The 26,511-nt window shown below is 40.9% G+C and overlaps 1 protein-coding gene and 2 pseudogenes across 3 annotated transcripts in view; 1 reads left to right on the top strand and 2 right to left on the bottom strand.

Moving 5' to 3' along the window:
* Nucleotides 1-26,511, bottom strand: part of DCLK1 (doublecortin like kinase 1) — a 323,350-nt gene that overhangs the window by 253,138 nt on the left and 43,701 nt on the right. The gene's annotated exons all lie outside the window — the stretch shown is intronic.
* On the top strand, nucleotides 12,336-12,454 carry LOC112482947 (annotated as a pseudogene).
* Nucleotides 16,757-26,485, bottom strand: LOC112482883 (annotated as a pseudogene).

Raw genomic sequence — 26,511 nt, 5'->3', positions numbered from 1 at the left:
ATATGTATGTATGCATATGTGTATATATGTATATTTTCTTTTTTTTTACATAAATGACAGCATATCATCTAAACCTTGAAGATCAAAACATACTTCTTTAGAAACATTTATATATACCTAGGTAGGTGTGAGTGTGAGTACGCATATCCACACACACACACACACACACACACGCAAAGATACACGTGTGAAATATGGTCAATATTTAAATTTTAATATTGTTTTAAAGTAGCTCTCTCTTGATATCGTTCATCATCATCATCATCACTTTAAACCACAATCACTGGTGTGTTTGCCCAATGAACGTGACTTATCTTGTAGCATCATAAATCAGAACCGTGGACAGCAACATGACTCTTCCCATTCCTTTTCCTATTCTTTAAAAGGATTTTTTCAAACCAGTAACTTCACTCCACTCTCTATCTACTTTCTTTTTAAAAAAAACAAAAACAAACAAAAAAAAAAACCTGCAGACATAGGTAAGGTTAGAGAAGCCCCAGAGGACTCAATCCTGACGATATTAGCATGCATACTTAAATGTATGTGTACCACATACACTGGGAATGAGTAATATTTAAGGCAGACATCAATTATTCAATTAGGCCTGTAAGTAAGGAATACGAATTCCACTGTAAAGTCCCTGGGATAGGGAAAATGAGCTGTAATATGTCCTGCTTCAAAGAGATCTACATATTCACTCGGGCCTTGCTTTACACGAGGCACCCGTGCAAACGTATTTGTATTTTTAGCCCATGCAGAGTTCAGATGAGGACTAGATTCAGGATATTAAATTCATGGAATGGACTAAATCAATGCTCTTCAGTTGGCGTGGGCTTTTTGTTTGCAGAATGAAGCATGAGGGGAAGAGGGATTTGAAAGCTCTGTGTTCAGGCTGAGCTTATCTTTTTTCCTATGACCACTTGGCTTTGAGAAGGGTTCAGAGATTTAGCTAGTCATGAACATGTCTGTTAAGTGTACAGCCCTGTGATAAAGGCTGTACAGAACATGAAGATGCATAATATGGCTTTTTCCATCCAGATGCTTATAGATTTGGGGGGTTTAAGACAAGCTGCATATAAACAATCACTTTATTTGATCCTTGTTCCTAGACGTATCTGAAATAATAGCCGTAAATATCAAGAGAATAGGACAGTCCATAAGCACTCTAGAAAGCATTCAGAATAGAGAGGAAACCTCTGTGCTGGTAATACTAAGAAACTCAATGGAGCAGATGGGAATTTTAAAGAAGAGCAGACAAGCACACATGGCTGGGGCATCTCTGTGGTGGGGAGAAGAGTCCAGTTCCCATTAGTGGACAGGGCCAAACTCATTGTAATACTGACCACAAGTGCCTGAGCTAGGACAGGGTTCTGGGAGCCTGGAGGACCGAGAAAGGGAACTTTTCCCAGAGTAACTTAGGACAGAGCTGTGTGAGAAGCAAGAAGGAATTTTAGTAGAGGATGAAAACCAGAGATCGGTGCCAAAGGCAGTATCAAGACTCGGAGCTGAGAGGGAGACAGATTAAGAAATGCGAAGCTAACATGTGAAAGTAGTCTGGAGTGAAGCATTTTTGAGGAATGGTGAAGCAATTCTAGACACAGGCTGAGAACAAGGCGCGGATACTAGAGGTCCACAGGTATGAGAAGTGCCAAAATGGGGATACAGCAGCCAGGAGAGACTTAAGAAAAGTATAAAATTAGACCAAGAGTCTGGTACTTGCGTAGTTATTTGGAGAAAAAGAAGAAGTAAGAATTATTTCAAAGACTTGAGGCTTAGAAGAATAAGGGCCCCATTGAAAGGGAAGGCCACTGAGAGAACTTGATTGAGCATTTGATTTTGCTTCTGTTGAATGTGACCTCCAAGCCAACATTTAATTCAGTCAATCAAAAATATAGGGCTGGAACTTCCTGAGCAGATCAGAAATGAGGTCTATTCTTCCTTATTTTTTCTCAGGAATAGGTTGTTAAAGATTACGAAATCTAGATTTCTCAATTAGGATCCATGACAATAATGGTAATATTTGATGGATTCCATTACTTTCTAAAAAAACTTCCACCCCCAAAATTCCACTTTTATAGGAAGATCGCTCTGTGGATTTAGAATTATTGGAATAACCTCTCCAAATAAGATGTGTTTTGCTAAAAAACCTTCATTAAACTCAATCAGTCATGATGGTATAGCCATACCATTTTATTTGCTGATGAGAAACCAAATAAAATTAGGGGCTACACCCCAGCATGACGCCATTGTACACTTGGGGTTATTTGGATAGAAATATCCTTTAAGTCAGATGAAGATGAAAACTGGGAACCCTCTCTCCCCCAATTTCCTCTGGCACCACCCCACTTTCTCACCCACTCCCCCTTCACGCAGAATAGAAACACACGCTTTATTGCTGCACAGAGAACTCTTAATATTAGAAACCTGGCATTTAAATAAGACCTTTCTCCCAAGAAGCCAAAAGCAGTTGTTAAGCCAGTAGTCTGTGAAGTCATCACAGTGGGCCTGGAAATTAAATCAAGGTCTTGGTGCCTTCAGGAAACCGTTTTCTCCACGAGACCCCAGTGGCCAGCTGCCAGCTGCAGGGGAAAGAAATCTAAAGATTTCCACTCATCTTTATTTGAGAAATTTATTTTAGAATCTATAGAGCTTGAACAATAGAGGAGAGGAAGAGCTAAGGGAGGTTCTGATGGGTTTACCACTGTAATCTCCAACTCCACTCCCCAAGCCAGCGGTTGAATAGACGGGCGGCGCGTAGTGGGAATAAGGTTGAAACTCTCTTGCTTCTCTCGTTCCAGCCTAGGTATTCCCTTCCCTTCCCTGTGGATGTTAGAACAGCCCACAGCCTGAAGAAGTACCCCACAATTACTACATAATATTTTCCACAATAAAGACGACTTAAAATTTTTAAAATTCTCTCTAGAGATAGAATATCAATAAAGTCATACGCAGTATGTGCACATTAATATGTGCCTGGTGATTAAGCAACAATTCATTCGACTATTTACTATTCACTCTGTGCTAGCTTCTCCGTCATTGCTCCACAGTTGATTGTCTGCCTTTTAAACACCAACTCACCACTTATAGTGGCATAATGATGAAAAAATACTTTCTTGTTCTATCAGCCTCATGGTGAGAACAGTTCATCATTGAGCCCTCCTTGACTATGCATATAGAGACTTCTAAATGTTCTTCAAACACGGACACTCCATATTTTATTTGGCTGGTAAATATGTAATCATTAATTTTGAATTACATGCTGCTATAGGTGTATGTGTGTGAGAGAGAGTGAGAGTTGACTGGCACAGATTTCTAAAAATCTTTCTACCTTATACTTAAGTTGGTACTCAGAAAGTGCATGGAGCAACACAATACCCAACAAATAGTTAAATATGTGATAATAAAAAAGATATGTTTAAAAACTAGATTGCCGCAAACATTTCTCCCCCCAAATTAGTAACAAAACTGATAAGGATAAGATGCCCATCAACTATGACTGGAACTCAGACAACCAAAAATGCAGGTAGGAAGAGGTATGTTTCTGGGACCCCACAAACCTCAGGATGCAGGCTCTAGGGACTAGCAGAAATCATCCACAGGCTAGATGAGGAGGCAATAATTACGTCAGTTGTGATGAATGACATGTGTGAAACTATACAAGGCCACAGGGGAGAGAGAGCATGTGAGGCTGATCATAACACAATCGAGATTTCTGATAAGAAATCTTTCAGAAGACCTTGGGAAAGCATGTGGGGCTGGTAATGGCAGTGGTGTTGACGGAGGGGAGGGGCGGCCACACCGCTGGATGGAATTCCTAAAGCTGAGGTCACTGGCACACAGCAACAGCAAATTCAGAGCAATGGAGAATTAACTAGTCCGCCCTGACTTTCTTAAACTGAGAACTGAAATTTCTTCTCATCAATGGCCAGTTGCATGAGCCAATCTTGAAATAAGCCTGTGCGCATTGAGAAAAAAAAAAAAGTACCCCGTAACATATGTCTTTTTGTTATAAAAAGTAAAGAGGGACCGAAAAACAAATACGTACTCTCTTTTCCGAAGTTAGAAAATTAGACAGGCAGTCGTTCATACCACATACATGGATTCGTTTCTGATGCCCGAGAGAACACTAACACTATAACCAAAACATTTTAAAATCCCCGTTCTCCACAAATTACCGCTTGGAGTTTTTTCAAGTTACCATCTCTCCTTCCACCTATAGAATGACTCACAAAAAAGTGGGGCATACCAGTCCATAGGACACTAAATAAGGATAAGATTATATCTAGAAAAACTGGTAGAAATGGTTTCTAGTTTAGATACTGCAACACAAAAGTGGAGGGAGATGTGTGAGTGCAGTCTGGCTTGATTTAGTGCTTGACAGAGAGCCCAACACATCAATATTCCAAACAAGCAAACATCGCATACAGTTACCTAGCATCTACTCAAAACTAAGTGGCAGCCAGAGATTTTCTGGCACTAAATCATACCACAGTAAATTTCAATATCCACCATCAATGTGTCATCTTTCATAAAATACCACTTAAGTCACCACAATGTGCTGGAAGCCCAAATGTCCTATTTTTCAGACTTGTCACCTTTTAAGCAACCCTGCGAGGACCCTGCCTAAGTTTGGAATGCTTCTGTCAGGTACAGTTCTGCTCGAGTCTTGATTGTGATTCACACTTCGGTTGAGCTCCCTGTCGTTTTAAAATGTCATCTTTGTCTGGGAACACCCTGGTCCTTTCACCCACATTTATTTATATAGTGGCTTTGATGTTTAAGAAACAACCGAACTTAACTCTGACAGGCCCAGGGACTACGGACTAGTTTCTGAACTCCACTCACCAACTGTCTTTCTGGAAAGGTCCAGACAACCCTAAATCATGCCCGTGCCCAAGCCTCGCTGTGGCTAACTGCATGTGGCCTGGTATCCGGTGGAAGGCGCATAACCGTATGGGGTCTTGGTTAGTGCTCCATTGCCAATGCCGGGAACTACGCCAGATAAATCGCTTGCTACTAAATGACTGATTAAATGGATCATCTCTAAACTAGAGGAGCAGCCAGGGTTCAAAACTGAACTCTAAACCAGGGGAGAATAATACAAGGAAGCATGAGGGAGGCCCATCCGTGCTGGAGTGACAGGGGCCAGGGTGCTTGTTTCAGAGTCTGAATCTCAACTATCATTTAATAAGCCCCTTGAAAAGTTAACCCTGTTGGTTGATTCTTAAAAAGGAAATGATAACACCTTGCAGCAGAACTTCTGTGAGAATTAGAGATAATTACATGAAGTGTCTGCCTGACATACAAAGACATCCAAATAATAACTATGGGGATGATGGTGCTGGTAGCGATTAATGGCAAATACAAATGTTAATGGTGCAGATTAAAAAGCAACAGAGAACTGACCACAGATAAGTCAGTATGGAAACTTCTTTGAGACTAGACTTATTTACTTTAAATAAATGTTGAAGATACAAACTATCATTCGAATTTCATATTCTAATTTCATTATATGTTCAGGCCACCTTGACATCTCTTTATGTCGAAAGGTCAATAACTCTGACCCAACTGTCATCTGCAAACTTAATGAGTGTATTTCCTCAGATGACCACAAATAATGCAAAGTCTTCATGGAGTTGTTTGCTGATGGCTGCGTCTGATGTCCTTTGGCTGCCTGTTTGTAACAATGCTGCCAGTGGCCTCATGAGAACAAGATCCATGTTTGTTAAATTTGACTTGCCTCCAGCCAATGCAGCACCACATTCACGTGGCAACAAAATGATTTTGATATCGATCATGATTTCCATCATCTAAGCTGATGATAAAAATTATTAACTTTTAACCAAACGGTCCTCCAGTGTCACTAAGATACAGCAAAGTACCTTTGGATTTGACTTCAGATGTCCTGGAAAGTTACAGATGATACCTTCTCAAGTTCAATGACCAAAGACATCCCAGGGATGTTACAAGGGGTAGACGAGAAAGAAGAAACCAGAGGGGGTTCTGGATTGTCTTCCCTTCGAATGACTTCTCTGCCTAATGAAGAAGTGCCCTTGCTGAGTCACGGCTTCAATTAAGACTCTGACCATTTTCAAAATGCACGAAAGAGAAAAGTATGCAGTTACTCTGCTTCCCCGCAACTTCATTGCTGTGAAACTCTGTTTTTGGAGAAGGTGTGGCATCGATCAGTGGGGAAAGAGCTAAGGAGGCCTAAGAAGAGCCTGGGTGAGCCCAGAATTTCAGAAGTCACTGCACCTGCCTGAGCCACCCCTTGCCAGATGGAAAATAGGAAAAAGCGCAGTATAGAGAAATTTGTTTCTTTTCACCTTAAGAGGAAGGGTTATTGGTACCCCGTTTGAAAAAAAATAGATAGAGCTGTTCACTTACTGGACAATAATGTCTAGTACATTTTTCAGAGCATCTAGCTAGGAATTCGACCATTTTAAAAGACTTTCTAATTACAGGCGTACTCACTAACATATGCCCAGTTCCTAGCACTCAGCTTGGCACACGAAATAGAGGCAGTAAATATTTATTGCATAAATAAATAAAATGATGGGCTGAATATGTTAGAAGACATTTCTACGAAGAGTTTCGTAAATCCACTGAACAGATTATTACATTTTTAAGCATGACTTGCAGGGTAGGTTTTGGCACTTCGACAGCTATAGCTAATCAGTAATAATCAAATAAAATGAAAAATAATAAAGGTGCCCCAAACAGTTTTCACAAAAAAAAAAAAGAGGACACTGGGAAATGTCCCTGAGGATTCAATGAATACTGTCCCTGTGTCACTTCCCTGCTATGAACAAGACCAACTGCAGGCGTTCACTGGATTTAACAAATAGGGTAAAATGAGGCATCCACTAATCCAAAAACTCACAAAGCTTTAAGCGTCATTGAGTACACTGCAGTAGAGCAAGTGGCCAGAAAGAAACATGCATAGCAAACTGTTCATCATAAATTTTCTCTTGCTCAGCATTAACACCACTTAACTGCAGATAAGACAGAGGTCCGTTGAATTCAGCTTGTAAGAAGGTAGGAAACAAAGAAGGAAAAGGGTGGCTTCGTCTTTACTCTTTACGAGAATAACAGGGTCTATTGTACGAAAAAAAAAATGAAAGTAATGAAACATGAAAATTCTGTATAAAATCTTCATCTGTGTTCTATAATAATGGTTCTTTTCTCCGATCATCAGAAGTTTATTCTCAAGGGGAAACAGGTCTGCAACGCCGCTACTTTGAGTTCATGACCTTCTCTGTAACGCGATTAATAAGATAAGGCAGTGATACTAATGATTCATCCAGATGCCTCAACAACGCCTGAAACGTTTTCCAAACACTCACTCTTCTGTAAAAAATTCTTCCTCTGGAATTGTCAGCTTCACACAAATCGTAAATATGTAATAGTCGAACAAAGTATGCAGATCGTGACAGGCTAATGAATGGTTTCTCAGCTGTGTCATGTACCGCCTAGGACTTCCAGAGAAATTACCTATGTTTAAAGCCCAGCTTCACCACTCGCTTACCTCGTGATCTTAACTAAGTTACTTAACCTGAGTGTCTCCATTTATCACCCATAAAATTTGACAACGTATTTCTGTTGTAACAGCACCCAGGCTGATGTGTTAGCATTGCCTGTTAAGCCTGTGCTGGGCACAGAATAAACACTCAGTAAGTATTTGCTGGCATTCCTATGATCTGGAATTTGAGATTTTTTTCTATATAAAAGGAAAACAGGAAAGGAAGGATGGTTTGGAAAACAACTTTTCACCGACTGATGTGGAGACTCAAAGCCCCTCTACAAACCCATCTGGACTTAATAAGGCTCACCTGAATAATTTGACATAACCCTTTAAATTTTTGCAAAATTTAGAGCTATGGCCATGCTACCCTGAACAAGCCAGACCCCATCTGATCTCAGAAGCTAAGCAAGGTCAGGCCTGGTTAGTACTTGGATGGGAGACCACTTAGGAAGATCAGCTGTAGGTGTAAAAAATTTAAAAAATAAGGGATAGTAAGCTGACAAGGTCCTTGCAATCTATGAGGTCAAATAAGAGTTGCCTCACATACATACATACATAAATGTCTGCAAAATTTAAACTGCCGACAATCAAATAACCATTGAAATTACATTGTCAAATGGAAAAAATACTTATGCTGTTACATATGGAAAAGGAACAAAGAATATCAAATTGAACACATAGAAGGAAATCTATATACATTCTTAATTATTTATATATGAATATATCAAAGTGCTAACAGCAATTGTAAAGGGTTGAGTTGTACAATATAGCTGTTTTTTTAATTTTTCTCTTTGTACCAAGTGCTATATTTGTACAGAAAAAAAAAAAACAATTAAAAAATGCAAGTCCCAGATATCACAACAACTTCACTTCTAATTTGAATAGCATTTTATAATTTGCCAAGGGTCACAATATACGTGGTGTCATATGCACTTCAAATAACCTCGAGAGTGTGTTAAACACATAATACTCAAAGTCAGACCAGGCACCTCAAGGTTAAAAGGGTCAAGTCACTTTCCACAGTAATGTGCTGAGTAAGGGAGGGGACTGAGGCCAACCCAAGACTTTCTCACCAGATTACAGTTCTTCCCATGAGGGCTCTCTGGTCCAGACTGGACCTGGAATATTAGAATCCAAGGCGGTAGCTGCCTGTTAATCACTGAGAAAAACTACTTTCCTGGGCTGCAAAATGAGTCTAAATGACACCATTTGGCATGGCTCAAATAAAGCAGGCACGTACACCCTCTTCCATCACAAATCAGGCGGTTTGGAAGGAATCTGAGCTAGTAACACCTCCTTCCCTTCCTTCCCTTCCTTTCCTTCCTTCCCTCCCTCCCTTCCTTCTTCCCTTTTATTCTCCTTCCTCCATCTCTCCCTCTTTTCTTTCTTTCCTTTTTTTCTTTGCATCACAATTCAGAAATTAAGGCATTGAATAGCTTTGCAGAATGTGGGTCCTGGTATCACACCACAGCTCTGCCTCCTTCAAGGTCGTCCGGGTGTAACCAAAATGCCAGGGCTCTGTCTTTTCATTAGGTCTCGGTCTGCTTCTCTAAGGTTATTCCTCTGCCCTAGGAGATGACGTGACATGGGGCATTCTCTGCTTCCACCTCCAAAACCACTGTACTGAATGAGAGGAGCTCCCTCTCCCCAGTGAAACCAGATCAGTTTTGTTCTCCAGCCAGATGTTTTGTAGGGGTTCTAGGACATCTGCTTTAAGTAAAAAACAAAAAAGTTAGCAATCTGGACAATAGGGAGCCAAAAAAGAACTACCTACAACATAGATAAACGTTTTCATGTTTTTAAAGTGTGGGAACAAAATCAGTATTCTGGAGAAAATAATTAGGAAATACAACCAAAGTGATGACACTTTAAAAATCCACAACACCATCTTTGAACTCCATCATTTTATATTGTGTCTTTTTAAAATTTATGGTTATAAAAATTTTTTTTAAAACAGAGCCAGATTTACGAGGCATGTAAAAACATACTGTTCTTATGATTTTGGCAGTAGGTGACCTGGCTAGATTCATGCTGGGCTACGTAGATGAATTCCTCTGCATCTGGTTAAAATGCTTTTGACACTGTACATCACTCTGGCTGGCTGCACTGTCCTGGCCTCAGGTTATAAATAAGGAGCATATAAATCAATCCTAAACCCTTTAAACAAAGCCACAATAAAAAGAACTGTTTGGTATTCAGTGAATATAAGCTTCTCTAAATAAATCTTAAACTTAGCTTTGAATGATTCTACGTAAAGCTTGTGCAATACATTTTTTTACAGGCCAAAAAGTAAATACTTAGTTTTCTCTTTATTCTTAAGCTTTCTCTTTGTCTCAGTCTTGGTACGGAATATTCTTTTATACAACATTTCATAATTCTTTTAAAAAGAAATCTCCAATACTTAATAACTACTTAACTTGATTAACAAAGAAAGCTTTAAAAGAATTCTCATGAGACGGTCTAAGACACAATAGCTCAAATTAAATGTATTCCCCAAAATAATCTTCTGGAGTGCTTTTTAAAAAAAAGCCATAATTCACTTCACTAGTTTCAAAACAGAGCACTTCAGATCCTCTTTCCAAGAGCTTGAGTGATGGATGCTATGAAATGTCTGTCTTGCAAAATACATTCGACTAGTTTGAATGCATGGAAAACTCCAGGATAATGAAAAGACAAGCCAAGACAAAGGGAAAAAATAATAAAATGTATGTTACTGTTTCCAAAATAGCAACCGTATAAAAGTAGCTTTTGCGTGGCTTCCATTTAAAAATATAGTATCATTTTAGGGTAGTATAATACAGTCAAATATAGCAGCAGACAAAAGTTATGGAGTCTAACGTTTAATAACATACTAACACTTTGGGATAGTCTAAAATGCCCTCAGTGCAAGCTGTTTTCACATTACAGCACAGTAATTTAATCACTTGAGATGTTTAGTATTCATTTCCATTTATCAGAAGAAAAAACTGATAGGAAGTGAGCACTGATGTAGAAAGAAATCAAGCACAAAGTTTTGTTGGAAGAGTAGAGTCCAGAAAATAATGTTTGGAAAACATTACTTTAAATGTATCGAACTGGAGAGAAAAAAAGCTTCAGGGGATCCTGATTCTTTGATTCTTTTAAAACATAATCCTCTTCCCAAATCCAAATGAGATTGAGTTTAAATTAAGCTAAATAATGTTGCCAACATGAAAGAGAAATGAGGACAAGAAAAGAAGAAACCAAGACTACACCACTATTCGTGGGTTTTTCTTCAACAAACACATGACTTAATTTGTTAAGATGCATTTCAGTTTTTACCCCAAGGCTCCAAGTATTAGGCCACGTGAAAGCAACAAGCTTGCTCATAACGTGACATTCAGGCACGACAGGAAGTGTGACAGGAAATGACTCCTGCATTTACCTCCACCAAGTTGGTGGCACCTCCCTTCCCTGCTCCACCTGTACCTTTCCAGGAGAGAGGCCCAGCTTTCTGTCCCTAAATCAGCCACTTTTATCTCCATGACCTTGAATTCACTAAGGCTGTGTCACAACCTCAACACTTATTTTTTATGCTGCTTTGGAATTATCATCTAGCAGTCTCTCATTTGGATGTCACCTCCCTATTATTCTCTGAGAAGTGATGGTATTTAACTTGTTATGTATGTTCCATAGTGACCTGCGCTGCATACAATTGGAGAATTTTTAACGCTGTAATTGAGTGTCATTTTTTTAAAATAACTCCTGAGCATTCTAACCATCAGCAGTAGCAATGAATTATGATTACCACCTGAGCTCAATAGAATACTGCCCCAGGCTAGTCAACAAAGGGCTCTCGTGGACCAACAGTGTGCCTGGTGAAAGAGAATGAGTTTAGATGTAATTTTGATCCACGAGACCTGTGTTATTAAAAATAATAAAATCCTCAGGTATCCAAGGAAGCTCCAGACTTTACAATTCACATCTGTTGCACAGCACCTGGAAAGGCAAAAAAAAAAAAAAAAAAAAGAAAGAAAGTTCTAATCCAACAACTTCCTAAAGTGGCTTCTGTCCCAGCTCTGACTCAAAGGCCATAATGTAACCTCCTAACAAAGCAGTTCTTTCCTTTTTGAGGTGGACATAAAGCTAGTTACAAAACTGATCTCATAAAGTGCTTCTGAGAGTTACAGGCAACAAAGCCTAGGAAAGTATTTTTGAAAAGTATTTCTGAACTAGGAGTAATAGCACTTGTACTAGGCTGGTCCACATCCTTGGAAGACCAAGAAGGCTCAAAAGTGACTTGAGTCACTTCAGTTTTCAATCAGAGGATTTGTATGAGGTCAGGTTAGATTTATATCGAACAAGGCTACACTAACCTCATTTCTTTTCCATTAGTGTTTTCTTACTTGGAGGGTTTCTTGGGTGATTGGCTGACCTCATTCCCCTTCGTCTTTGCTTTTTACCAGCTGTTGTATATCATTTTTCTCCATCTTTATAAAGAGACCCACGGGATGTGGCGTTCTGGCAGAAAGATAAAAGGGACCTGCTCATTCCCAAGTAAGCTAGTTCATGTGAGCCAGTCCATATGGAAAATTTTTATATAATTGCATATATGTGTAATAGAGTGCACGTTCTCATTCCTCTATTTTGAAGCATCCTTAATTTCAAAATTTTTTACCATAAAATAATATGTTAACATTTCTTCTTACATTGACATTGGATAGCTTCATTTTCTTTGGAATCCGAACTACCCATGAAATTGAACATTTAAAATTGCTAAAATGTGTTAAAATTTCTTCTCTTAAAGACAGAAATCTAATGAAAGAGAAGGAATATATTTTAAAAACAATCTGCCTATGGGCATGCCACCCTGAACAAACCCGATCCCGTCTGATCTCAGAAGCTAAGCAGGGTCGGGCCTGGTTAGTACTTGGATGGGAGACTACCTAGGAAGACCAGGTGCTGTAGGTGTAAAAAATAAAAAATTAAGGGATTGTAAGCTGACGAGGTCCTTGCAATCTGTGAGGTCAACCAAGGGTTGCCTCATCTGAAAAAAAAAAGACAATCTGAATTTAAATAAATGAAACGAATAATTTGTATGGCACTTTATAAGATACAATGTGATTTTATAAATATATCATTTAATCCTTTTTCTTAAGCACATTATTATTATTATTATTAACTATCTCCACTTCAGATATAAGAAAATAAAATATAAGGTAGTGAGTAATGGAATAGAGCAGAAACTCGAGTACGGCCAATTTTAAATCTCATACTCTTTCTACTACATTATGCTACTTCATGTCAAAACATAAATGAATAGCTGTAATAACAGCTAACCCTTACTCTGAAGTTTACAGAGGGGTTAATGGTGGCTTAAGCCCTTGAACTGCATTATTTCATTTCAGTCCCACAACAGCTCTGTGAGGTAAGAACTGCTGCCATCCCAATGTTACAGATGAGGAAACCAAAGCTCAGAGAGACTCAAGAATTTCCCCAGCTCGCACAGCTAAGAAGGAGCAGAACAGGGACTCAGATTCCAATCTGAGGGGCGTGAAATGCATGGTCTGAACCATGAGATGTACTGCTTTTGGGGTACGAGGACATATTTACAATAACAAATCCACAAACAACAAGATAACTTGAATTGTGCTGTAGAAACGGAAAACTTGCAAATAAAAACCTCCCAGAAAGTAGAGGTTATGTGTTATCGACATACGCCTAACAGATTAAAATCTAATTCAGTCCATACAGATCAAATGCTCAATGTTTACAGATTCAAGCATCTGATTAAAGCCATCCTTACTACCCTACTTCCTTCACCAGTTTCCTATTTCTTCTCAATAGAGTTGTCTGTGCTTATTCCAATTTCCCCCCTCTCATTTTTTCTTAAAGCTCCCCGGCCATATCAGGCTCTGGCTCCACTTTTCCAACAAAACTGTTCGTGTCAAGATCGTCCGTGACCTCAGGGTTATTATATTCCATCTCAGTTCTCAGGTCTCACCTTACCGTAGCCCTGAGCAGCATGTGCCAGGTGTCACTCTGTCCCCCGGGTACCGCCTTCGCTCGGCTTCCAGGGTTCCCCACTCTGCTGTCTTTCTCCACCTGGCCAGGCCCTCCTCAGTTCTCAAGACCACAGTTTTCCTTTTCCTTGGTCTCTTCACTTTGAATCACCCCAAACAAAGGTTGGGTCTTGGAATTCTCTTCTGTAATGACACTCATTTCCTTAGTGAGCTCATCCAGTTTTATGGCTTTAAGTATTATTTATATGGTAACATCTTCCTAATTTATATCTTCGGCTGAGCTATCTCTCCTGAACTCCAGACTTGAATCAACTGCCTGTGTGTATGACTAACAGATCTCAAACTTAGCACATCTAAAACTGAACGCCTATCTTTTTCATAGCTGCTTCTTCTACCTCTTGTATCTAGAAAATCACCAACACAATTAGGTGCTCAATAAATAGGTGACTTGGATAAACAGATACAGCCCAGTCAGATGAACATGAGCCTCAAAAGGTGAATGGGGTTCAGTCAAGATTTAATTCCATCGCCAGCCCCCATAACCCAAATCAGCCCCCCAAGCCTGACAACCAAAGAGGATGACTCTGGCTGGCTCACACTTGAGCTATGGAAATGGAGCTGGCACTTGTCCTTAGCATCTACTTTGAAAATGAGGACCTTGCTACCTCTGACCTCAAAGAGTCGTTCATCACAGGCATCCATGTGCAACACACAGCCATGAAACAGACGATGACATGGACCACAGCAGATATATCTGCACCTCAATTACTATGCCTACAAAGTAATGGTCAAAAATCTGTACAAGCCAAATTAAGAATGTGTTTCTAGAGGCTGGGGAGAAAAAATGGCATAGATGATAGAGGTCCTGTTCATCCCTCTGGTGACCAAATTAAAGTTGTGACAGAAACAAGGAGCAGCAGCAAGGAAAATCGGCTGGGATCTAGATGAACAAGCCGTACAACTAGCGAGAAATCCAAGAAATCACCCTGCAATGGCAGAAGGTAGCACGGGGCGAGGACGCGGGGCTGCCTGGTCCCAAGCAGCTGAGTGAGATGGAGACTGCGGCAGCGGCAGCGGCAGACGCCTCTTAAAGGGGCCGTGCCTGCAAGCTGATTTAGCTGGAGATGGACCTGCTTGCTCTGAGCACCAGTGCCGATTGGGCTGCGTGCAGGGAGCACTAAGGACTTACAGGGGGACACTGCTGGAGTGAGGGCTGAGGCAAGACTCGCTCTGTACAGAACTGCCGGTGGTATCCATTGTTCCGTTGAGCTCTCCCCACTCCCAGTGCGCCATACACAGCACCGCCATAGCTGTGATGTCATCAAACTGGATAACAGAGGTGGCTCCGCCCAGAGGATTCCTTGAAACTCTGCCTCCTCCAACCCTAGCCCCACCCAAGCCACATCCAGGTGTATCCTCAGCGAGTCAGATGCTCCTTGCTGAGACTCACACTGGAGGCAGCTGGCCTCGGTTTCTGGTGTGGCCTTTTGAGGCAACTATAAGCACAGCATCTGTGGATTGCTTGCTGAATCTTAACAGGTGGCCCCGGAGGGGCACAGGCTTGGGATAAATTTGGCCTCCAGCTGAACCCCTCTCAGGACTGTGCCACTGAACACCTACTACACAAAGCCGCACTAAACTAGGAGACTTAGAAGCTTAGTTTAATACATAGAAACAGACACTGAAAGGCAGTCAAAATGGGAGGACAAAGAAGCAGAAACCAGATGAGAGAACAGAACAGAGATCTAGAAATAATAGAGTCAGGTAATCTAACAGGTGCAGAGTTCAAAACACTGGTTATAAAGATGCTCAATGAACTTTTGGGAAGTGTAGATAAATTCAGCAAAGAGATAAAAAGCATAAAAATGGAAATGGAAATTATAAAAGGGAACCAGTCTGAAATGAAGCACACATTATCCGAGATGAGATGTATATTAAATGGAATAAACAAAAGAATAAACAAAGTGAATAAAGAAAAGGATCAAATGCCCTATCTAGAGGATGGGAAAGCCAAGGACACGCAATCGGAATGGCAAGAGATAAGATGCTAAGACTATAAAAATAATTTAAGGAGCATATGGGACACTATTAAGGGTCCAAATATCCGTCTGATCGGCATAACTGAAGAAAATCAAGATGTTGAACAGCTGTTTGAAGGAATAATGATGGAAAACTTCCCTAATCTGGTGAAGGAAATGGACATAAAACCCCAGGAAGCTCAGAGAATTCCAAAAATCAGGGATCCAAAGAGGCCCACACCAAGACACATCATAATTAAAATGCCAAAGGTTAACTACAGAGAAAGAATATTAAAAGCATCAAGATAAAAACAGAGAATTACTTATAAGGGAAAACCCACAAGGTTGGCAGCTGTATTCTCAAAAGAAACTCTGCAGGTCAGAGGGCTTGGCAAAAAATATTCGACAGGATGAAGACCCAGGATCTACAACCAAGAATAATTTATCCAGCAAAGCTATCATTTAGAGTTGAAGGCCAGATAAAGAGCTTCCCGGACAAAAAGTAAGCTAAAGGAATTTATCACCACCAAGCCAGTATTACTGGAAATGTTGGGAGACTTCTTTAAAAAGAAAAAACATGTATCAAAAACAGGAATAAAGAATGGTAACAACTACATTTCTATCAATAAGCATCTCAAAGGGAAAAGAATTAAGTGCTCCAACCAAAAGATAGAGTGGGTGAATGAAAAGGAAAACAAGACCCCTACATGTTGCCTATAAAAGATCCACTTCAGATTAAAAGACACACACAGACTAAAAAGAAGGGGATGGAAAAAGATATTGCTTTGATGGACCTAGAAGGTGTATAAGTCAGATAGAGAAAGATAAACTATATGACTTCACTTACATGTGGAATCTAAGGAATGAAAAGAACAAACCAATAAAAAACAGATTCACAAATATAGTGGACAATTTGGTGATGGACAGAGGGGAGGGGGTTTTGAGAGGATGGCAGAATGGGGTGAAAGGTTAAAGAAGTACAAATTAGTAGCTGATGCATGGTCACGGGGATGGGGAGCACAGCATAAGGAATGCACTTAGCATTAACACATTGGTGGAGGGTCAGGGGAGAGAGCGATTGGGGGATCATTTTATGAACTATATAGATGTCTAACCAGTATATTGTGTACTTGAAACTAATTTAAACAAACAAACAAACAAACAAGAATGTGTTTCTATAAGAACTACAGTATCTTGCATCTTGATATGGAAAATTGGTTACAGTTTGGGGGTAGTTTTTTCAATCTGACCGACCATTTGGTTGTGGTATAAGTTCATGTACTTTAATTGCTTCTATTTCCAGCTGGTACATTAGCAAATGTAGATCAGACACAATCTGACATCAGTGTCATACTGCCACACTGATTTGCAAAGATCAACAGTCAGCTTCCTTCCACGACTGTCCACTGCTAAACTTAACAAAGAATATAACATTGCAGCGATAGATTCTCTTTGTTAAATAAATCATCGACATCAAGTGACTGATGAAATAGAGATGAGAACCTAGATGCTCTGAAATTCTACACAACTGTCAGTGCCCATAAGTGCCTATTCCTAAGCAAAACTGTCAGATAATAAAGATAAGGAAAACTCATCGTAATCCTTCAGGCTGAAAATCAAGATGGAGGCCCCACTTGAACAAGTGCTAAGATTCCCACTGCCTGTCACTGCCAAGAATGAAGTCACTCAGTAGCAGACTCAGCTCCTATGCTTTGTGCAGCAAAGGCTGCTCCTTAGCAACCAATGCCGACAATTGCGTTCCCAAGGAAACCAGAAAGCCCAATTTATAAAACTATAAAACAAAGCAACTGTAAAGGCAACATTAGACACAGAAGGTAACTCTATTCTTATCATTGCTACTGAACTCCTGCCAGTAAAGTGGCACAAATATTTTATTTTTAAATGTTTAAAGATAAAGACACATTTTGTAAGTATATAACATCACCCCTGTCCTCTGAATCTTTCAGAAAAAAAGTGGCAAATACATTTTTAGGATTTGAATGAAGAACAACAATAAAAATTTACATTTTTTTAAAAAAATAGATGGTTCTTAAAGGTGAAGAATATTTTTAGAACCATCTGCAAAGTATAAATTCCTTCCAGATCACAAGCAGAAGTCTATTGATTTCATTCCTGTAAAAAAGCAAGTAGATATATCTGCCAGTTTAATTTCCGTTAGTTCTTATGCACTGCTACCATGGCTTCCTGAATAAGAGTTCTCTTACATACGGGGAAATGGGAACACAGAATAAGCGAAAAATATGAATGAGGATGAAACCAATAAAACATAGATATTAATATAAGCTACAATGACTAAATTGTGAAATCAAGCACATGTCATATGCCACCAACTGCCTTATGACTTAGAGCTCTCAAACAATTTTATAAAGGCATATGAATGAATCATTTCTATGAAAAATGTCTATTATCTGCCTCATAAGATAGACCACCATTTCTTTATTGCAGAGCCTTGGGTGAGATATTTAACCTATGAGCTTCAAATCTTTATCTGTAATGTGGATAGAATTAATAAGAATTAAATGAGATTGCATGAATAATAGACAAAGCACAGTGTAAGCACTTAATAAATGCTGGTGCTGTCTTATTGATCCGCCCCCCGCCCCCGCCCTTTCAATATATCTTGATTAGCTTATCCTCATCGCACTTTTTCAAACCCGTGACTTCTTTTTCTTAAGAGTAAATACAATGAGTAGGAATTGCTGCATAGAAAAATAAAATGTTTAACAAAGAGAAAATTATGTTTCCAAATTTATGTAAAGAAACGCTGAGTGAGATAAGGTTACCAATTCAGTATGTTAATAATGTGAAAGATGGCATGTTTCCCTTGTCTCTTTGGAACAGGTGGGACTTGCACTAGTATTTATGGACACATTCACAACTGTCACATACCTTATTTTCAAATATCATCGTTACTTCCTCAGTCTTCCTTATTGAGTGAAACTAATTCCTGAAAACTGCTGACAGCTCAGGTGTCAAAAACAATCTGAGAATTAAGGCAAGTAGTCATTTGCTGAATTCCTGAGAAAACCCTGACTGCACTTTAACCCTCCTTCTACCTCTGCTATCGTGTGCCATTCAGATGACACAGGCCTGAGAATTCTTCTGTGACATATTTTAATAGAAGGCAACTTTTCAAACCTGGTTCTCCCTGGCAGAATATAAAAAGACCCCAGTTCTCGTATCAGCAGAGAAATTAGATGTAGTTTAATGATTTGCTGACACCTCGTGATCTGTGCAGTGCCATTCCAGATGCCAGGGATGAAGGAAGACCCAAGAATAATAAAAGTTTCTATTTAGAAGAGCTTAGAAGAATCTAGTACAGTTCTCTCCCAGTGGGGAAATCCCCATTCAGCCGTGGGCTGTCATTCGGCTTCCCCAGCTTCTGCACAAACACTCTCCCGACAGTGGGAAGGTTCCTGATCCAACAGCAGCTCGGAAGGCTAGAAGTCAGATCACACCTGTGCCCTATATACCACGTGAGTCACGTCAACCCCTTAGTCCTGGCTCTGCCCTCTGAAGCAACACTATCCAGCACTTCCACATGACGCCCCCTCAGATGTTTGGAGATGGTCATCCTGTCCAAGAAAGAATAATGGACCAACACCTAAGTTATAATTCCCCCTGTCACGTCTTCATAAAAATAATCTCAAACCAACCACTCAATCCTTCTAACCTTGTCTTCCTTGTCTATAAAATAAAAATAAAAAACCTGAAGAGGAGAAAGGGGTAGAAGAAAGAGAGGGGAAGGAGGAAAAGCAGCCAGAGGAGCAGAGAAAGTGTGCCACTTACTGAACACAGTACCCGCACTTCTCCAAGTAGCAAGTGTGTCTCAACTAGCCAGTGAAGTACTCGCTACGTCCTGTCAGGTTTTACAGATGGATCCATCCAGACTTGCCCAAGGTCACACCAGTATTAACTCTTAACCACTATGCTTTACCTCCTCTTTGTATCTCATGTTCTTTGTTCCCCAAATGGTGACATATTTTGTAAACACAATTATTTTCCAGCCTAAACAATCCCAGATCATCAACTACTCTTCCTGTAATTTAGATTTAAGAAGTCTCAGCAATCTACTTGCCCCTATTTGGATGCACAATGGATTACCAATGTCCCCCTAGAAACGAGTGGTTGAGACAATTCAGTAACTGTCTACTGAGAAGGTATTAATTACTGACCACTCTGTGGCACTGAAGAGAATAGAGATGAAGAGACAGCCCTCGTCCTCAGGCAGCTAAAAGTCTACGAGCGCGAAAGACACGTAAATAGGCAAAAAAATAATATAAAGAAAATTGCTATACTAAAGGCACAAGCAAGATGCAATGGAAGAACGTCGAGTGAGAGCCAAATGCAGTCGGCGCTGCAAACACGGGCTGATGCCCCAGAGGAACACAATGGGACGGTGGCCACACCCCTTACTGCATGTGTCCTGTGTTTGCCTTAACATGTCATAATACACGGTCGGTTTATTCTGGTTAACAAAATTCATGTTATTTTCCTTTGAATTAATAATGCCAAGCTATCGCCCTAGCCAATACTTGCATAACTGATATTAGGGACATAACTGGAGAACTTGCAATGTCACAAACATTAATATAAATTTGTGAGCTCTGACCCGCCATTTTAGCGTGTCATACTCATTTGATTCTCTCACTAACCAGTACATTAGTAAGGTAAGTACTATGGACCAAATGTTTGTGTCTCTTCAAAATTCATATGCTGAAGCCCTAATCCCCAGTGTTATGATATGTGAAGGTGAAGACTTTGGGAAGTAATTAGGTCTAGAAGAGATCGTGAGGATAGAGCCACCATGATGAGATTAGTGCCCTTAAAGAAGAGACACTAGAGAGATGATCGATCTCTCTCAACCAAGGCAGCTGCTTGAAAATGAGAAAGAAGGCTCTCATCAGACACCAAATCTGCTGGCACCTTGATCTTGGAGCTCCCAGTCTCTGGAAAATGCTCGTTGTTTAAGCCACCCAGTCTAAGCTATTTTGCTATAGCAGTCCAAACTGAAGCACAATGAAGCACACCACTTATGTCTTCTTCCAACACAGAGACCAAAGTGTGTCTCTAAACAATGCTCACAGCATCAAGGCCTGGAGTGAAGGCCCTCCAAGTTGGCAAAGACTTGTTGGTTAGAGTTCTTCAACCAGGTAGAAATCTCCCACTAAGCTTTCATCTCAGCCATAAGAAGAATAATTTAATACCTTATCAAGCTATTATTAAAAGTGGTTAAATAGGGTTCCTGGACCCAATTCCAATGTGTGTGTGGCGGGGAGGGTCACACACCAACAAGCAATTCTCAGATTCTAGTAGGGTGTCCAAGAATTCAACCCAATTCTGACACTACCTATCAGCATCAGATTCCACAGATTAAGGGTTCAGACCTACAAGTATTCCCCCACACCCCTTTTCAGATGGCAGGTGAAGGCACAGGATGTTACTTCTGACTAACTGGTTATAAATCAGAGGTTCCCACGGCCCCCGCCTAAGATTTGATTAATTTGCTAGAGCAGCTCATCACGCTCAGAGAAACATTTTACTTACTAGATCATGGGTTGATTATGAAAAGGTTTAACTCAGGAAAAGCCAGATGGAAAAGGTACATAGGGCGCGGTTTGTGGGAGAGGGCGCAAAGCTCCAACTCCTTTCCAGGCGGCCATTCTCCCTAGTCTCCATGTGTTTACCAACCACTGGATGCTCTCCAAACACTCTCCTCTGGGTTTTTATGGACGCTTCATTACACAGGAATGATTGATTAAATCACTAGTCCCCTAGCAATTGATTCAACCTCCAGCCCTTCTCCCTTCCCTGAGTAGGGGGCACTGAAAGTTCCAACCCTGTAATCACGTAGTTGGCTCCTTGGCAACCAGCCTCCATCCTTAGGCGCTTTCCAAAAGTCATCTCGTTAACATAACAAAAGATAGTTTTATGGCTCTCATCACTTAGGAAATTTTAAGGGTTTCAGAAGCTGTGGGCCAAGAATTTTGGACAAAGACCACATATATACAAGAAATATATTTTGGTCATCTGATTGAGCAAAATATATTTTCTATAAATTACAATATTGCAGTGGCCTACTAGTTGGGTACAATGAAAAATTTGGGGGTATTGGGGAGATGAACTCTCTGTAAACGAAGTATCTGACAACTGGAGCCAGTGGATGATAAAGCACCACAAACTGCAGGCAGAGCGCTGACGGAAATGTAAAGTCAGGCTAGCTTTCGATGGAGCTCCCAAATGGCCTTATGTTATGTGAACTTAATTTTGTGATATCAAACATTAATAGATGTTACTATGCATGCAATTTTATATATGTGAATCATTTCATATGAGAAAAATTAGGCTTGAATTTTGTGAATTTTGCATTTTGACTAGGTCTTGCGGAAGGCATCCTTCCTATAAAATATGGCTCGTTGCACTTGGAAGGAGATGAAAATGCAGGGCATCATGGACAATTTGGAGAAAAGGGGCACAATAGTTGGGGAAACAAAGTAAACAAAAGAACAGGACATGGCATCAAAACACATTACATAAAGGGCCTGTGTGTCTCACTGCGGCAGCAAAGCCCAGGTGCTACATGGGTAGAGGTGGGGTCATGTGAGGGTGATCGTGGAAAAGCCTACAATGTTACTCTGTGGAGCTGCAATTGGTCCTTGATAAAGGAAAATGAGGCAGGACAGGTAGCCTGGGGCTGCCCCTCCCCCTTCAGGACGTGGCTCTGGGCTCTTTTCAGCCCCTTCGCTGTTTTAGTCCTCGGAGAACAAGGGGAGACAAGCCAACATGGTCCTGTTCAGTCTGGCTGCCATTTTGATGGAGACCTGACCTTTGGCTAATTACAATATCATTATAGTCTCATCTGCACTGCGGTGACCGCGGCTCCCGTCATGAACCTGACACCATGACAGTTCTGGAAACACCAAAAAGGAAGAAAGAGCAAGAAACCGAGCTCCCCAGCTACTGTGAGGAGACAGAGAGGTTAGGGCAGCATCCTGTTTCAGACCCTGCCCCCAAGAAGAACAAAAGCCCATAATCCAGACATCTTCGGCGTGACTGGGTCTCTGAGTTTGATCTCAATTTCCTTAGGTGTATACTTTCACTTCAAATAAACCTTGTGCTTCCCTGCCTGATATTTGTCTTGTCTATGAATTATTTCTGGAGACATAAAGACAAGAACCGGAGCTCCAAGTTGAATCCTCTCTAGATGTCCTCATCAAACGCTCCAGCATCAAAAAGATCTAAAAGCCATGGACAAAATGGAGGCTGATGCAGCAGCTCAAGACTCAAATCACTGATATCACTATGAAAAATGAAAAGAAACTGTGTGTGAAGCTCTAGAAAGCCTTAGGGATTTAACAGGAAGAGTAAGTAGAGAAAAGGAAAAGTTAAGACAACCTAAGTTTGAAGGAACAGAGTACTCAGTACCAACAACACCGTCCAGAATATTGTTTTAATTGCCATAATTTTTAATGAATTCTTCCAAGCGTTGAAAGAATCCTCCATCAATAAATAGCTGGAGAGATACAAAAGGAAAGCTACTGAGAGATCATTAATGAAGGTAGAGGTAGGTGAAATGGATGAAGAGAGTCAAAAGGTACAAACTTCCAGTTATAAGACAAAGAAGTTTTGGGGTTGTAATTCACAGCATGGTGACTATACTTAACAATACTGTATCACGAATGTGAAACTTCCTAAGAGCACTGTAGAGCTTTAAAGTTCTCACAACAAGAAAATGTAACTATGTGTGGCGATGTATGTTAACTTACTGTGGCTTCAAAATACATACAGATATCAAATCGTTATGTTGTATACCTAAAACTGACAACGTTATGAGTCAATGTTATCTTAATTTTAAAAATATGCTAGAGAAGCTTGTCATTTAAAGGGAGATTAGCATGAATTCTTTTGAAATATAAAGAATCACTACTTTTCTTTATGACCACATCTGGATTTTCAGGTACTGAATTTATATAAAATAGGGCACGAGTTTATATAAATTTGAAGAAAGAAGTCAGTTAAAATAAAACTTATCTGCTTCTAGAATTAAAAATAAAGATGCTCTTGGCAAGCTTTGACTTGCTGTCTTACTCCTTGGTAAATAAAATATCTTTCCTCATTTTGTGACTATCAATTCATAATCATTTAAATGAGTCACACATCTCTCATAAATTCTTATCTGGTATTATATTTATTCACAGACTTATTAACCAAAATGTTCCCTTTACTCATTCAAAAGATATTTTCCAAAATTAGTTTAGTGAGAGGCTTGTATAAAGAGAGAGAGACAGAGAGAATTAAAAGCTACTAATCTGTAATGTTGCACATAAAAGTAATACAATCAACCTTATCCAATGCTTGGGTAATTATGAATTACCCAATGTGTTTGGGAATTATGAATTTCTCAGATTTTAGAAAAATAGCACAGTACAGGTAGCCCACATTACTTGTAGCTCCCAGTAGCATCTGTGGCAGTTTCCCATGATCAGGACATTACTAACTGTGCAGCGACGTGCATATAGATGCACATTAGGTGGGATAAATATGACTGTAAAATTGCCTGGCCTCAGCTGTTTGGGAGGCTGCCAGGAGACCTTTTCTTTTTCTTTTTATTCTTTTGGCTGTTGGGCATTTATTGCAAACAGAACATCTGAAGTATGAGAAGCTGACCCAGACCCATGCCTGTCCCTGGCTGGGGGTAAGGCAGTCTTTCCTCACCCCATGCAGGCCCAATGCAGCCAGCCACGGACAGGGGGCCCCCACGCACTGAGGTAGCTGCATCTTAAGCCCCCACATGTACAACTCCCCAGGCTTGCCCAATTCCAACACAGACCCAGGCCTAGAGGAAGAAGGGGGAAAGGTAAACAGGAAAAGCCCCAACTTCCATGGAGCACGCCCATCCTAGGAGCAGCCCAGCCAGCAGTAAGTGTAAGGTGGCTGGCTGCCAGGCTGGCTGGCCACTACTGCTCCAGGCAGTCCTCAGTCACCCCCTGGGCAGCCAGCTCAGCCAGCACATTCTGCAGGTAGTTGGCGTCAGGGTAGCCATGGCCTGTCACGTTGCAGTCCATCTCTGTCTTGTGGTGGATCTCGTTCCACACCACCGTATCAGTCTCGCCTGTGGTGCTGGATTTCCCCACTGTGAAGATAAGTCGCCTCTTCCAGGCCCCCTTCAGCAGCTCCAGGACCTTTCGGCCCTGGGCATTGCCTGGAAGGTAGCACTGGCGGGGAAACCGTCTGGCAGTGAATGGCTTCCCAGGGTTGGGGTGCTCAGGGCCCTGAAAGCTGTGAGGAATGTTGTAAACCATGAGTATTGTCCCACAGTCCTTGTGGCCAGGGAGGGACACCTGCAATCTGAACACCTCCATCTTCCTCCGGGACTGGGTCCCAGTTTTCTCTCCATAGATGGTTTTGCAGGCAGGACACTGAAACTTCCATCCTTGTTCCCACTGCAGCACATGGACAGCAGGCAGAGCAGGTGGGAGGCATCGCTGCACTTAGAGAGGCAGCCCGCAGCCACTGGCCCGACGGTCTTGCTGTCAGTCACGTGACTGTACCCAGACACCACAGGCAGTTTCTCCATACAGAGGATGCAGTCCTCATCTGGGGCTGTTTTCAGCTCTTCGATATAGTCTCTTATCACTTGTTCTGGCTCTGGCTTTGGAGTCCCTCCTTTCATGGACATTTTTCTCCATTTCTTAACTGAGCTGTGACTTTTAGAGGCCAGACAGGAGGTGGGAGGGCTGGCGGGCTGGGGTGTGCGGCTAAGACACACAGGAAGTCCGATGGCTGACATCAAAACAGTCGTCAGGCCTGCGAGGGCTTGCTGGACCCCGCCGGGCTTCGGCATCTGCACGGGCACAGTGGTGGGGATGCTCCCAGCACTGCTCACAGGACCACTGGGGAGGGAGGCACTGGCTCCACTGGGAGTGGAATATCCTGGGGGCTGGTGCTGTGGTCCCAGGTGGGAGAGGATGGAGCAGTAAAGGGACTGGGGTTTGGGAATTATGTGTTTGGGAACGATGAATTTCTCAGATTTTAGAAAAATAGCACAGTACAGGTATCCCACATTACTTGTAGCTCCCAGTAGCATCTGTGGCAGTTTCCCATGATCAGCGCATTACTAACTCTGCAGCGACGCGCATATAGATTCACATTAGGTGGAATAAATATGACTGTAAAATTGCCTGGACTCAGCTGGGGTCAGGTTTTATGAAGAAACGAGTAGTGAAAACATTTCTGTTTCTACAGCTTTGGGGGACTGGGAATAGCAGTAAAGGATTGTGGGTCCATATTTAAGGTGATGGAGAGTTAATGAGGAAGGAAGAAAAAAAGGATGACCAGGACCGACTAGCCAGGTGGTAGAGTGGAGAGACGTAAGAGAGAAAGCCAAAAGATCAATGAAACAACATAAAAATCACGAGACTACGGCATCATGGAAGATCAAAGTGGAAAGATCAAGTTAGAAATATCTGTTACTGTAGAAAAGCAATAAAAATTCAGAATTAGATAAGAACTAAAGAAGAAGCTTCTAGACCATCTTGGGTTCTCATACATAGGTCTAGAACGTTATAAACAATCAGGAAATAGTCATCAAGGTCAATAGAATTTTGAATCTGTCATGTCGGTTTCTTTTAATGGTCTAAAATTCAACTACCAGCTTTTTCCAGATAGTACCCCAATTTATTGATTCTCATATGTATATATGTATATGAAATAATATGACTTCTGATTTTTAGTTTTACCTAACCTCAGACACTGATCCAGAATATAATGTTTCTGGTGAGATTTTCACAGATGTTTTTGCCCACACAGCTTTTACTTTCACCTTCTTTCTGTGTTTGGGAAGAAAGAGGGTAGACAAAATCTAGTGGTTCTGAGCCAGGGATGATTTTGCCCCGCAGAGGGTATTTGATAATGTCTGGAGAAATTTCTGATTGCCATAACTGGAGTGGTGGTGGTTCTACTGGTA

This window comes from Pteropus alecto, unplaced genomic scaffold (assembly GCF_000325575.1).
Source record: "Pteropus alecto unplaced genomic scaffold, ASM32557v1 scaffold16, whole genome shotgun sequence".
In the NCBI taxonomy this organism is placed as follows: domain Eukaryota; kingdom Metazoa; phylum Chordata; class Mammalia; order Chiroptera; family Pteropodidae; genus Pteropus; species Pteropus alecto.
The sequence above is the reverse complement of the archived record's forward strand: the minus strand, read 5'-3'. Positions and strand labels throughout refer to the sequence as shown.